The sequence below is a fragment of the Peromyscus californicus genome, unplaced genomic scaffold (genome assembly GCF_007827085.1).
Source record: "Peromyscus californicus insignis strain IS unplaced genomic scaffold, ASM782708v3 Scaffold_2__1_contigs__length_46816999, whole genome shotgun sequence".
NCBI lineage: Eukaryota > Metazoa > Chordata > Mammalia > Rodentia > Cricetidae > Peromyscus > Peromyscus californicus.
This window is the reverse complement of record NW_026294540.1, coordinates 37804388-37816404: the sequence shown is the minus strand read 5'-3', so window position 1 is coordinate 37816404 and position 12017 is coordinate 37804388. Positions and strand designations below refer to the sequence as shown.

Below are 12017 nucleotides of genomic sequence, written 5' to 3'. Positions count from 1 at the left end.
AGCTGCATGCCTCAGTTCAGCTTAAGGCTGGAGCTTCTCAGGCAAACACCAGGCTGTTGAGTTTATGTTTCTAGAAGGGTCTAGAGATCTGCTGCCCTTTGGGATGTGAGGTGGGGTACTCAGAGCAGGACCTGAGAGGGGAGAAGGGAATATCAAATCCTATGTAGGCCATTGGTTTTGTTATTGTTTTGAGATAGGGTTCCTGTAGGCAGGGATGACCTTGAATTTCTGATCTTCTCCAACCCCTAAATGCTGAAATTATAAACACACATGTCACTGAGCAATATTCTGCCGGGTAAAGGAGCCTTGAGGCAGATTCTGATGGGAGAAGAGGGGACAGGAGCAGTTCCCAAAGGCAGGGTTGGCTGAGGGACATCAAGAGTCAAGGTTGGCTCCTTTCATTGTGACTGCAGTCAAGATTTTGACAGAGCCTGGGAAAAGCCACCTATGGGCTGCTTTGAGTCTGTTACTCTGTGGATGTGGCTGAGGAGGGACCGGCTGGCTTGGGGCATGCCACATCACAGGGCAGATGGAGAACACAGAGGAAGCCAGAACACGCTGCCAGGTGGGCCCGGAGCCATGTCAGCTTGCAAAGAATCCCCAGGGAGTCAGGGAGAACCTGGCTTCCCTCCCAGGTCTTGGATGGGTGCCGAGCCCAATTTGGTTGAAATATACAAGGACAAGGTGACTCCAGATGTTAGGGGGGCTGGAAGGTGATGGGAAAGGCTGGGAACCGTGTGAGGACATATAGGCTGGGATGTCTGCTGGGCTCCTCAGACTCGTGTTCTTATCTCCATTGGTGTATACCCTCCTGTATGCATGCACACAGTAGGCATGTGCAGGCGTCGGGGTGGGCGGTGGGCTCACCTCCTCCCTAGCCTCACACCTACGTTCTTTCCTAGAGGTGTGTTACCCTAGAAATTCCTCTCCCTTCCAGGATTTCTCTGCTGCTGCAGCCAATTTTCCTTCCTGCCGTGAAACTCCTCAGCAGACCCTGCCAGAAACATCTCTTTCTCATTTATTTCGGGCTCCAGAGAGGCAGCGAGAGGAAGAACCCTGCAGATGGCTCCCTGGTCTTTTCATCAACATGACAGCCTCCTGAGCACACACGCTGTGGAAGCCAGGGCCTGGCTCCAGAAGAGGCAGAGCCCAATCCAGAACAGGTAGGAAACACTCTAGAACAAGTGGATTGTGTCCTAGAATAGGCAGTGCCTGGCAAGACCAGAGCCTCTGGCTGGGGGTGGAGGGGCAGAGTGGAGGTGGGTCATCATATGCACAGGCCCCTTGAACTGTCCCTTCACACTTATGGGATTCTTGGCTCGAGGGAGTGGTTGATGGCTGTAGCTCCAGGGCCCCCAGCACGGTGCCTGGCCCTCGAAGATCTATTAATTCAGGTCTACTGGAATTTGGAATTCGGTTAGGAGAAACACTTGGGTAAAACTGTGCCCTCTGAAGTTCAGGAGCCAGGAAGATGGCTCTGGGTGGAGGTGCCCACTGCCAAGCTGGAGGACCCGAGTCAGTCTTCTGAACCTAAAGGGTGGAAAGGGAGAACGGGCATCTGCAAGTTGTCCTGTGACTGCCACCTGGGCTCCATGGCATGCAACTCCTTCTGACCCCTGCCAATAAACAAACAAATAAATACGTGTTAAAAAAAACAAAAACAAAAACAAACCACGTCGATCCAGACCTCAGGATGTGCCTTCCTGGGAAGCAGGGTCTGTACAGATGGGATTAAGGATCTCAATGATGTTATCCTGGGTTTGGGGATACCATTATTGCCTCCCTCTTGAGCAACCCTCTCTGAGCCACGGGTAATCCTGCCTAGCTACAGGCAGTCTTAGGAGATGCTGGAGTGTATGAGAGGTAGGAAATTAATTGAAAGGGGGGCAGGGGGAGGGACTGGAGAGGTCTGGGGGGATGGGGGGGCTTTACCTTGAAGCTTTCAGGAGTCTCTCTTGGACTTTGCAGTGACGTTTTTTGGGTCACTCCTGTACATAACCCCCATCCATGCTACTGTAAGTAAGCTTTCAACAAATTCATGGGTTCACTAAATTAGAAGACTTTTGGAGATGGGTGGTGGTGGCACACGCCTTCAATCCCAGCACTCAGGAGGCAGGTGGATTTCTGAGTTTGAGGCCAGCCTGGTCTACAAATCGAGTTCCAGGACAGCCAAGGCTAGACAGAGAAACCCTGTCTCAAAAAAACAAAACAAAACAAAACAAAACAAAACAAAACAAAACCTTTTGGGAGTTGGTTCTTACCTTCCACCATGGTTCCAGGGAGCTGAGCCATCTTGCCAACCCTTGTTTGTTTTGTTTTGAGATGGTCTCGTGTATCCCAGGCTGGCCACAAACTCGTTTCTTGTTGTAGGCTGACCTAAACACCCAACCCACTTGCCTCTACCTCTCAAGGGCTTGGATGGCAGGTGTCCACAGACAAAGACTCACTGTTACGCACCAGCTAGGTGAAAGTGACAACAGACTACAGTCTCCTGAACCTCAGACTCCACATCTGTCGGATGGCCGTGTGGGCATCTTCCTCCCAGCACTGGCAGGGGATTATGTAAGATGTTTCCCTACTTTCATGTCTGTTGCTGTGATAAAATACCCTGACAAAAAGCAATTTAGAGGAAAAAGGGGCTCAGTCCGGCTTACAATTCCAGATTATGCTGCATCACTTGGGGAAGTCAAGGCAAGGACGGCAAGCAGCTGGTCACATGACAGCCACAGTCAAGAATGTCATTCACAGTCAAGAGCAGAGAGAACTGAATGCATGCATGCATTCAGCCCAATTTCTCCTCTCTCATGCAGTTCAGAACCACCTCCCTCCCCCAGCTCTACCCCTACAACCTAGGGAATGATGCTGTCCATGGTGGTCAGAGTCTTCCCAAATCAGTGACTTCAATTAAGACAATCCCCACAGACAGGTCCACAGGCCAACCTGACCTAAACAGTCCCTCACTGAGATTCTCTTCCCGGATGATTCTAGGTTGTGTTAAATTGACAATAAAGCTAACCACCACAGATGGCATCTATAAGAGGTCCCAACCCAGTGCCTGGCACCCAGCAGGCACCCCAGGCATGCTGATTCAATGAATGAACGAACATCCCCAGCTTATTCCCTCACACACAGCTCTGGCAGACAGGGTGCAGCTCAGGATAGTGGTGCCTGCTCAGCCCTATGCCTGACTCACAGACGAGTCATCCCCAGCCTCAGGACACGGAGATCTGAGGGTCCTCCTCTGAGGTGTGGGCTTCTTAAGAGGTGAGCTGGCAGTTTGGCTACAGAGTAAGAGCTGAGCTCACTCTGTGAGCCTTTGTTGATAAATTATAAAGGAACTCAAGCCTGATACTGAGAATGCAGAAGGGAGAGAGGGAGGCTAACAGCAGATAAATATATCCCTCACCCCAAGCAAGAGGAATTCTAAGGGCTCCTTTTTGGGAGAACTAACCTTCATGCAGAATAACGAAGCAAGCTGAGATGAGCTATGCCAGGGACAGGCTTTATCAAGGAAAGGCATGAAGGTCAGGTGTCAACTCTGTGCAAATCAATGAGCTCGAGGTTCAGAGAAAGTCCCCAAAATAAAGGTGAAGGGGCTTGTCTTCCTGCAAGCACGAGGACCTGAGTTCAGGTTCCCAGAACCCATGTAAATGTCTGGGGGACTCGGTGGCCTGCTTGTAATTCCAGGCTTAGAAAGTGGAGACAAGATTCTCAGAGCAAGCTGGCTAGAGATACTACAGACTAGCTGTATCAGTAAGCTCTGGGTTTGATTGAGAAACCTTGCCTCCATGAAGAAGGTGAACAAGTGATAGAGGATGATTCTGGACATCAACCTTGGATCTCTACATGCATGAACACACACATGCACACTATCCCCCCATGAATGCAAACACACATACATGTGTAGACATCATACACACACACACACACACACACACACACACTTTAAGATTTATTTTTAATTAAAAACATTAATGTATATGGGTGTTTTGCCAGCACGTCTATACCATGCACATATCCAGTGCCCACAGAGGACAGAAGAGGGTGTCCAAACTCTCTGTAACTGAAGTTACAGACAGTTGTGAGCCTCCTTGTGGGTTCTGGGAACTAAGCTTAGATGCTCTGCAAGAGAATCCCACACTTTTAACTGCTGAGCCATTGCTCCAGCCCCAAGGTTTATTTTTTATTTTTTTATTTATGTGTATGTGTGCATGTCTATGTGTGGCCGTGTGCACCTCAGTGCATGTGACCCTGGAGGTCAGGGACATCAGATGCGCATGGAGCTGGAGTTAAAGGTGGTTGTGAGCCGCTGCCATGGGTGCTGGGAACCGAACTCAGGTTCTCCACAAGAGCAGTGTTAAGCTTTAACAGCAGAACCAACTCTTCGGTCCAGTGGTTTGGTTTTTTTTTTTTTTCAGACAAGGTCTTATGTAAAACCCAGGTTGGTCTTGAACTGACTATGTAGCTGAGGATGACCTTGAACTCTTGCCTTTACCTCCCAGGCACTAGGGTTTCAAGCTTGCACTACCGTGTCTGGCATTCAGTTTTATTAATTATGAGATTTGTTTCGTTTACTCTGCACGCCAGGCCCTGCGGCAGGCGACGGCTCTGTCTCCAGATGTTTGTGGGTTCATTATCCTCTCTTTAGCGGCACTGTAATTATCATTAACAACAACCAAATCTTTGGGAATTCACCCTGGGACAGGCAGGCGATTGTGAAGCTCAAGACAGCTGGGCTAGAACACACCCCTTGGATGCTTCTGTCCGCCTGTGGGGCTTTCCTAGCAGCTCGGACCTGGAATGAGTTTGGCGGGGAGGGGATTACTATCTCTCAGTCAAGCAAAGAGGACAGGCTTTTCTGTGTGGCTCTGAGTAACTGTCACCCAGTCTAGGCTCTTGCATTTGTTTCCCTCAACGTTTTTTCACAACCTGCCAAGTCCTGTACCCCTAGGGCCACCTGTCATAATCTTCCTGCAGCCTGGTAGCCAGCCTCACCCTGAGTCTTTAGGCTCTGTCTAGGGACAACTGAAACAAACAAATCAAAACCAAAAAACCACACTGGCCTTAGTGCACGGCTGAAGGGTAGCCAAGAATTTGGGAAGGTGGTAACCTGTGAGAGTCAGCTGCAAGTGTAATGGGATGGAAACCTATATCTAAACTCCCAGAATTGAGCTAAGAACCTGGTTGAGATGGTTGGTCTTAAATGTCAACTTGCAGGGCCGGAGAGATGGCTCAGGTCTTAAAAGATTGTCCTACTTCTGTAGAGGATCCGTGATCAGTGCCCAATACCCATGAGGTGGCTCACAGCTGTCTAGAATAACTCCAGCTCCAGGGAATCCAACTCCCTATTCTGGCCTCTAAGGCATGCATGCACACACACACATACACATACATTTTTTTTAAAGAGGTCACTTGCTGCAATTTAGAATGATCCCAGGGGACAGCCTCATCTGAGGAATTGTCTGGATCAGGTTTGTGGAGGATTATTCTTAACTTAATTGAGGAGAGCAGACCCGGTCCATCATGGGTGGCGTCATTCCCTAGGCTGGGCCCTGAACTGTATGAGGGAAGAAAGCAGCGAACAGGCGGCATGACATGTATTCATTTCTCTCTGCTCTTGACTGTGGATATGATGTAACCAGCTGTCTCAAACTCCTGCCTCTACGACCTCCCCAAAACAATGAACTATGACTTTGAATTGTAAGTGGAATAACGTCCTTCCTTCCTAAGTTGCTCTTCGTCAGGGTATTTTATCACAGCAACAGAGGGAAAGCTTGTTCAGTGTCTAAAAGAGAGTCCGCTAGCCGTTCTACAGGAGGGAAAGTTTTTGAGGTAAAAACCCAGTTAACGGTGGTGGCGCACGCCTTTAATCCCAGCACTCGGGAGGCAGAGCCAGGCGGATCTCTGTGAGTTCGAGGCCAGCCTGGTCTCCAAAGCGAGTTCCAGGAAAGGCGCAAAGCTACACAGAGAAACCCTGTCTCGAAAAACCAAAAAAAAAAAAAAAAACCCAGTTAAGACTCTGAATCAGGGATGGAGAGATGTCCCAATGGTTAAGAGCACATACTGATCTTGCCGAGGACCCGAGTTCAAAACCCATGCCAGGAGGCTCACACTCACCTTTAACTCCAGCTCCAGAGGAATCTGGCGCCCTCTCCTGGCCTCTGCAGACACGCATACTTACAGGTACATGTACCTCTCACATACACGTAATTTTAAAAATAAAATAAACCTAAAACATTAAAAGCAACAACAGAAAGACTCTAAAGCTCATACTTGGGGATACAGCATCTCAGATATCCAGATCCCAGGTATTCTACCTGTAACCTCTTTTACTGGAGTGATGGAGAGAAGACTCTCATTGTCAAGATAGATCTGTGTGCAGGATCATAAAACCTAACGCAGTTGCCACGGAGAGGACATTTTAATAAAAGCCACGATACACCCTTTCCCAGACAGGCTTCTTTGATGAATAGCTCGGATGAGCCTAATAAAGTTATAGGTGAATAGAAATTAGATCTTTAATGGGGCCGATAGTAGCAGGGGGAAATTGCTAGTGTCTCTTTTGGTATGAAACCAGGCTGGAAATCCCCTCCCGCTTCATTCCTTCAAGTCCACCTTGGAGTAAAGGTCCTCCTAGCTGAGGCCTAGAATGTTCCATTACTTTCCCCGACTCACCTGACCTTCCATATAATTTTTCTTTGTTTTCAAAGAGAAGCATGTTTCCAATCATTTTTTTTAGATTTATGTTTATGTGTATGATTGTGTACCTGCACCATGTTCTGTGTGTATGTGTATACCGTATGTGTACCAGTGTTCACAGAGGCCAGAAGAGGGTGTCTTGCCTCTGGAACTGGAATTACAGATGGCTGCAAGCTGCCTGATGTAGGTGCTGGGATCCAAATCTGGGTTCTCTGCAAAGAGCAGCCAGTGTTCTTAACTGCTGAGTCACCTCTCCAGCTCCCACACTCTTTTAAACTAAAAATTACATATATTTGCTAGTTTAGTGGTGTGTGTGTATGTGTGTGTGTGTGTGTGTGTGTGTGTGTGTGTGTGTGTGTGTGTGTAGTTAGTTTTTTTTTTAACTCTTTGGGGGCCTACCCAGCTCCCAAATAAATACATGGAGACTTATTCTTTTTATGAATGTCTGGCCTTTGCTTGGCTTGTTTCTAGCCAGCTTTTCTAACTTAAATTATCCCGTTTCTCTTCAACTACATTTTGCCTCTGGGCTTTTTACATATATATATATATATATATATATATATATATATATATATATATATTTCTTTCCTTCTTAATCTGTGGCTGGATGTGTGGCTGGGTGGCTGGCCCCTGGCATCCTCCTCTCCTTCTCCTTTTCTCGATCCTCACTCTCTTCCCTAGATTTCTCCTCCTATTTATCCTCTCTACCTGCCAGCCCCACCTATTTCTCTCTCCTGCCTAGCTATAGGATGTTCAGCTCTTTATTAGACCAATCAGGTATTTTAGGCAGGCAGAGTAACACAGCTTCACAGAGTTAAACAAATGCAACATAAATGAATGCAACACATCTTTGCACCATTAACCAAATGTTCCACAGCATAAGCGAATGTAACACATCTCAAACTAATATTCCACAACACTGGACTGTGTGAGGGCAGAGAAAGAGCTGAGCACTAAGCATGCATGCATTCACTCTCTCTGCTTTTGACTGGGGATGTGATGTGACCTGGGGTCTTAGGCTCTTGCCTGTGTGACCTCTCTGCGGTGATGGACTATAGCCTGGAGCTGTGAGCTAATACGAGCCTTTCTCCTCTAAGTTGTTTGTTGTCAGGGAATTTTATCACAGCTGCAGAAATGAAACTCGGGCAGTGTGTCACCTTCCTACAGTATTGGAGACCGGGTGCAGTAAGGAAGAACAGAAGAAACACCTAGATGCCAGTGTTCCCTCCCTTGTTTCCTGGTCCACCACCACATTCCTGGTCCACCATGGTGTGAACACCACCACATTCCTGTCCACCATGGTGTGAACACCACCACATTCCTGTCCACCATGATGTGAACACCACCACATTCCTGGTCCACCATGGCGTGAACACCACCACATTCCTGGTCTACCATGGTGTGAACACCACCACATTCCTGGTCCACTATGATGTGAACACCACCACATTCCTGGTCTACTATGGCATGAACACCAACACATGCTCTGTCAATGTGAACTACGATGGGCCAATGCCTTCCTTGCTATGATGGGTGTAGCAGAAGTTATCTCCAGTCCTGCCTGGGCCAGCAGCCACTCAGACTCAAATAAACACACAGATGATTATATTATTTAAACTGTTTGGCCTAATGGCTCAGGCTTCTTGCTATCTAGTTTTTATATCTTAAATTAACCCATTTTTATAAATCTATACCTTGCCACGTGGCTCGTGGCTTACTTGTATCTTACATCTTACTTCTCTGTCTCTGGCTGGAGAATCCTGACTTGGCCTTCCTGTTCCCAGAATTCTCTTCTCTCTTTGTCTCGCCTATACTTCCTGCCTGGCAACTGGCCAATCAGCACTTTATTTATTAACCAATCAGAGAAACACATTCAGAGCATACAGAGTATCCCACAGCAGATGGGTTGAACCCCTCTGACATGGTGATGGCTCATTTTGGTTGCCAACTTGACTACATCTGGAATCAACTAAAACCCAAACTGCTGGGCACTCCTTTGAGGGCCTTTATTAATTAGATTATTTGAAGCAGGAAGACCCACACTAAATCTGGGCCACTCCTTCTAGTGGCAGCCCAAAATAAAAGGATGTGGAAGAAGGAAGTTTTTGCTTTTTGCCAGCTTGCCCTTGCTGCCTGGCAAGTTCATGTACCATGTTGCTGAGACATTCCTTTGCTGGCATTAGAACCAAGTTCTTTGGAATTCCAGCATAGACTGAAGACCAGCAGCTTTCTAGGAATCCTCTGGGACTCCAGCAACAATAGGATTCTGAGACATTCAGCCTTATGGACTGAATAACTACCAGATTCACAGCCTTTCCATCGGGAGACAGCTACTGTTGGACTGCCTGGACCCCATCCTATAAACCAATCTAATAACACACACACACACACACACACACACACACACACACACACACACACACACCTTTTATTTTATCAGTTCTGTTTCTTTAAAGAACTCTGACTAATATAGACACTGAGTGAAAAACAAACCTTTTTATCCTTAAGGTATTTTTTTTTAAAGATTTATTTTATTTATTATGTACACAGTGTTCTGTCTGCATGTATCCCTGCAGGCCAGAAGAGGGAGCCAGATCTCATTACAGATGGTTGTGAGCCACCATGTGGATGCTGGGAATTGAACTCAGGACCTCTGGAAGAATAGCTAGTGCTCTTAACCTCTGAGCCATCTCTCCAGCCCTCCTTAAGGTATTTTTATCTGGTATTTTTATCATAGCTTTGCAGAAGTAACTAATACTGTGTAAAAGTAACTACTACTCTCCACAGAAGGCAGGTGTGGCCTGTGTGATATATTTGCACAAGTCCTGGATGGTCATGCAAACTCACAAGGCCCCTCCATGGTGACTGCTGTTCTGCAATGGCTCCTCCCAAAAGCCTGTGGGCTATCAACACTTGAGCATCTCCTAGATCCCGGGCAGGCTTGGAGGACAGGAGGTGGCTGTGTGTGTGTGGAGCCAATGCCGAAGGCCAGCAAGTTAGTGTATAATACAGTCAGAATCCACACTGAAAGCTCCCATCCTGTCACCCAGCTGGGATGCTGCTTAGCTTGGACAGTGCCCCGTTGGTATTCCTCTTGCTGCGTGCAGTAATTTATCTGTCCCTGGAGTATTTGACACAGAGTGGGCTGTCTGGTGTTATTGTGTCTATTTACTGTCCTGTGAAGACCCATGGAGCATTTGGTGTAAAGTGGGATGAAAGAAAACAGGACAGTTTTCTTAAAACGATCCAAAGATAGCTACAAATAATTTCCAGAGTACAAATATTTGCAGGGCTTCCAGTCTCCCACAGGGGCTACCTCCTGGGAAGAGTTTCAGAGCATCTTGCCCTGGTAAGATGGGTGGGATGAGTGAGTGTGGGGATGAACCAGACTTCTCATTCGAGATGCCACGTTCATTTTGAAATTCTTCTTATGGTCAACATCATCAAGGGTGGTGGCAGAAAACTTAACAAACACACACATACACACCACACCACACACACACACACACACACACACACACACACACACAAATACACACAGGATACACACACAAATACACACAGGATACACACACAAATACACACAGGATACACACACAACTCCACACACACACACACACACACCATATATACAACACACAAATACACAACATATCCACATATAAAACACATATATACATGCAACACAAACACAAATACACAACACACACAAATACACAACAAATACACAAAACACACACATATATACATACACAGAACACACACAAATACACAACACACACACATACACAGAACATACACACAAATGCAAAGCATAGCAACACAGAACACACTCATACACACAACACACAAATGCACACACATACCTACACACAACATACACATATTCCCACACACAACTCACACACACACTCACCCTGCATCTATGTCTGTATCCATCTCTATTTCATTTCTATCTCTAATCTTTATATCTGTAAGTCTATCTATCTATCTATCTATCTATCTATCTATCTGTCTGTCTGTCTGTCTGTCTATCTATCTATCTATCTATCTATCTATCTATCTATCTATCTATCTACCTAATCTACCTATCTACCTATCCATGCATCTATCTATCTTTCTATCTGGATATAGGGTTTTACTATGTACCCCAAGCTTGCCTTGAACTTGTTTTCCTCCTGTCTCAATCTCCTGAGTGCTAGGATTGCAGGTATGTGCCACCAATTCAGGTGGAATGTTACTCATTGTGAGACACTAAAAAAGGGGGACCAGATGGAATCTTTAAGTGGTAATTAGGGGCCTGGGGTCAGTAAAGTGCATGCTTTGCAAGCATGTTGTGGCCAGTAAAATGCTTGCTTTGCAAGCATAAGGACTTGAGTTGGATTCCCTGGAGCATAGTGTTACATGCTTGCAATACCTGCACTCTGGAGGCAGAGTCGAGTGGATTCCTGGAGCTGTCTGCTCAGCCAGTCTAGTCTATTTGGTGAGTTCCAGACAAACAAGGAGGAGGACAGAGCCTGAGGAATGACACATGAGGCTGCCCTCTGACTTCCACACATATACATGTGCATGCACCCCTAGCCACACATGAATGCACACACACAGAGAGACACACAGACACACAGACACACGCACACACGCATAAATTAACAAAAGGAACTGGGGCAAGATACCCTTCAAGGACATGCCCCCCGGGACCTACTTCCTCCAGCTAGGCCCCACCTCCTTCTTATTTCTACCTGCTAATAATGCCATGGTATTGGGAATCAATCAAGGGGTTGATCTAGCAGTGAAAGCAGAACTCTCACGACCCAATCTTGTCGCAAAGACTGGATCCACCCACAGGGGAACGAGCTTCTATTGGTGAAATTATTAAGGCCACTCCACGTAGTTAAAAGGAGATTTATTTAATGGCGTAACTTACAAATTAAGGAATAGGTAGGTCGCGGAGTCTGGGGAAGGTGTATCGCAGTCCAGCGGTGTTCTCTGGAGCTCTGCTCAGTCCACCTCTCCAGTCCAGGGTCCCGCAACAGAGAGAGCGCCCGCCGATCCAGATCTCGGGTCCCCTGGCGCCTCCCTTGGCCCCGCCTTGTAGGCGTGACAGTTGCCGAAGTCTCAATGGGGGTTGGAACTTCCAGATCAAAGCTGGAATGGCTACCCACTACATCTCCCCCTTTTTGTCTAAATAAGAAAGTTCTAACCTAATACAAGACTATATACAAAGGAATGGTTATCAAATATTGTCCAGGAATAATGAGGGATAATGACCTAGATAAGATGGAAGTACAACCAATGCAAACAATATCAAGCAAGAAACA

The 12017-nt window shown here is 46.8% G+C and overlaps 1 long non-coding RNA gene across 1 annotated transcript in view; it reads left to right on the top strand.

Annotated features, from left to right (window-relative positions):
• Nucleotides 1-854: 854 nt before the first annotated feature.
• LOC128120438 (uncharacterized) overlaps nt 855-12017 on the top strand; it is a 94974-nt gene continuing 83811 nt past the window's right edge. Inside the window, exon 1 of the long non-coding RNA XR_008221876.1 lies at nt 855-1163. This is a non-coding gene — a long non-coding RNA (uncharacterized LOC128120438). The remainder of the gene's footprint in view (nt 1164-12017) is intronic.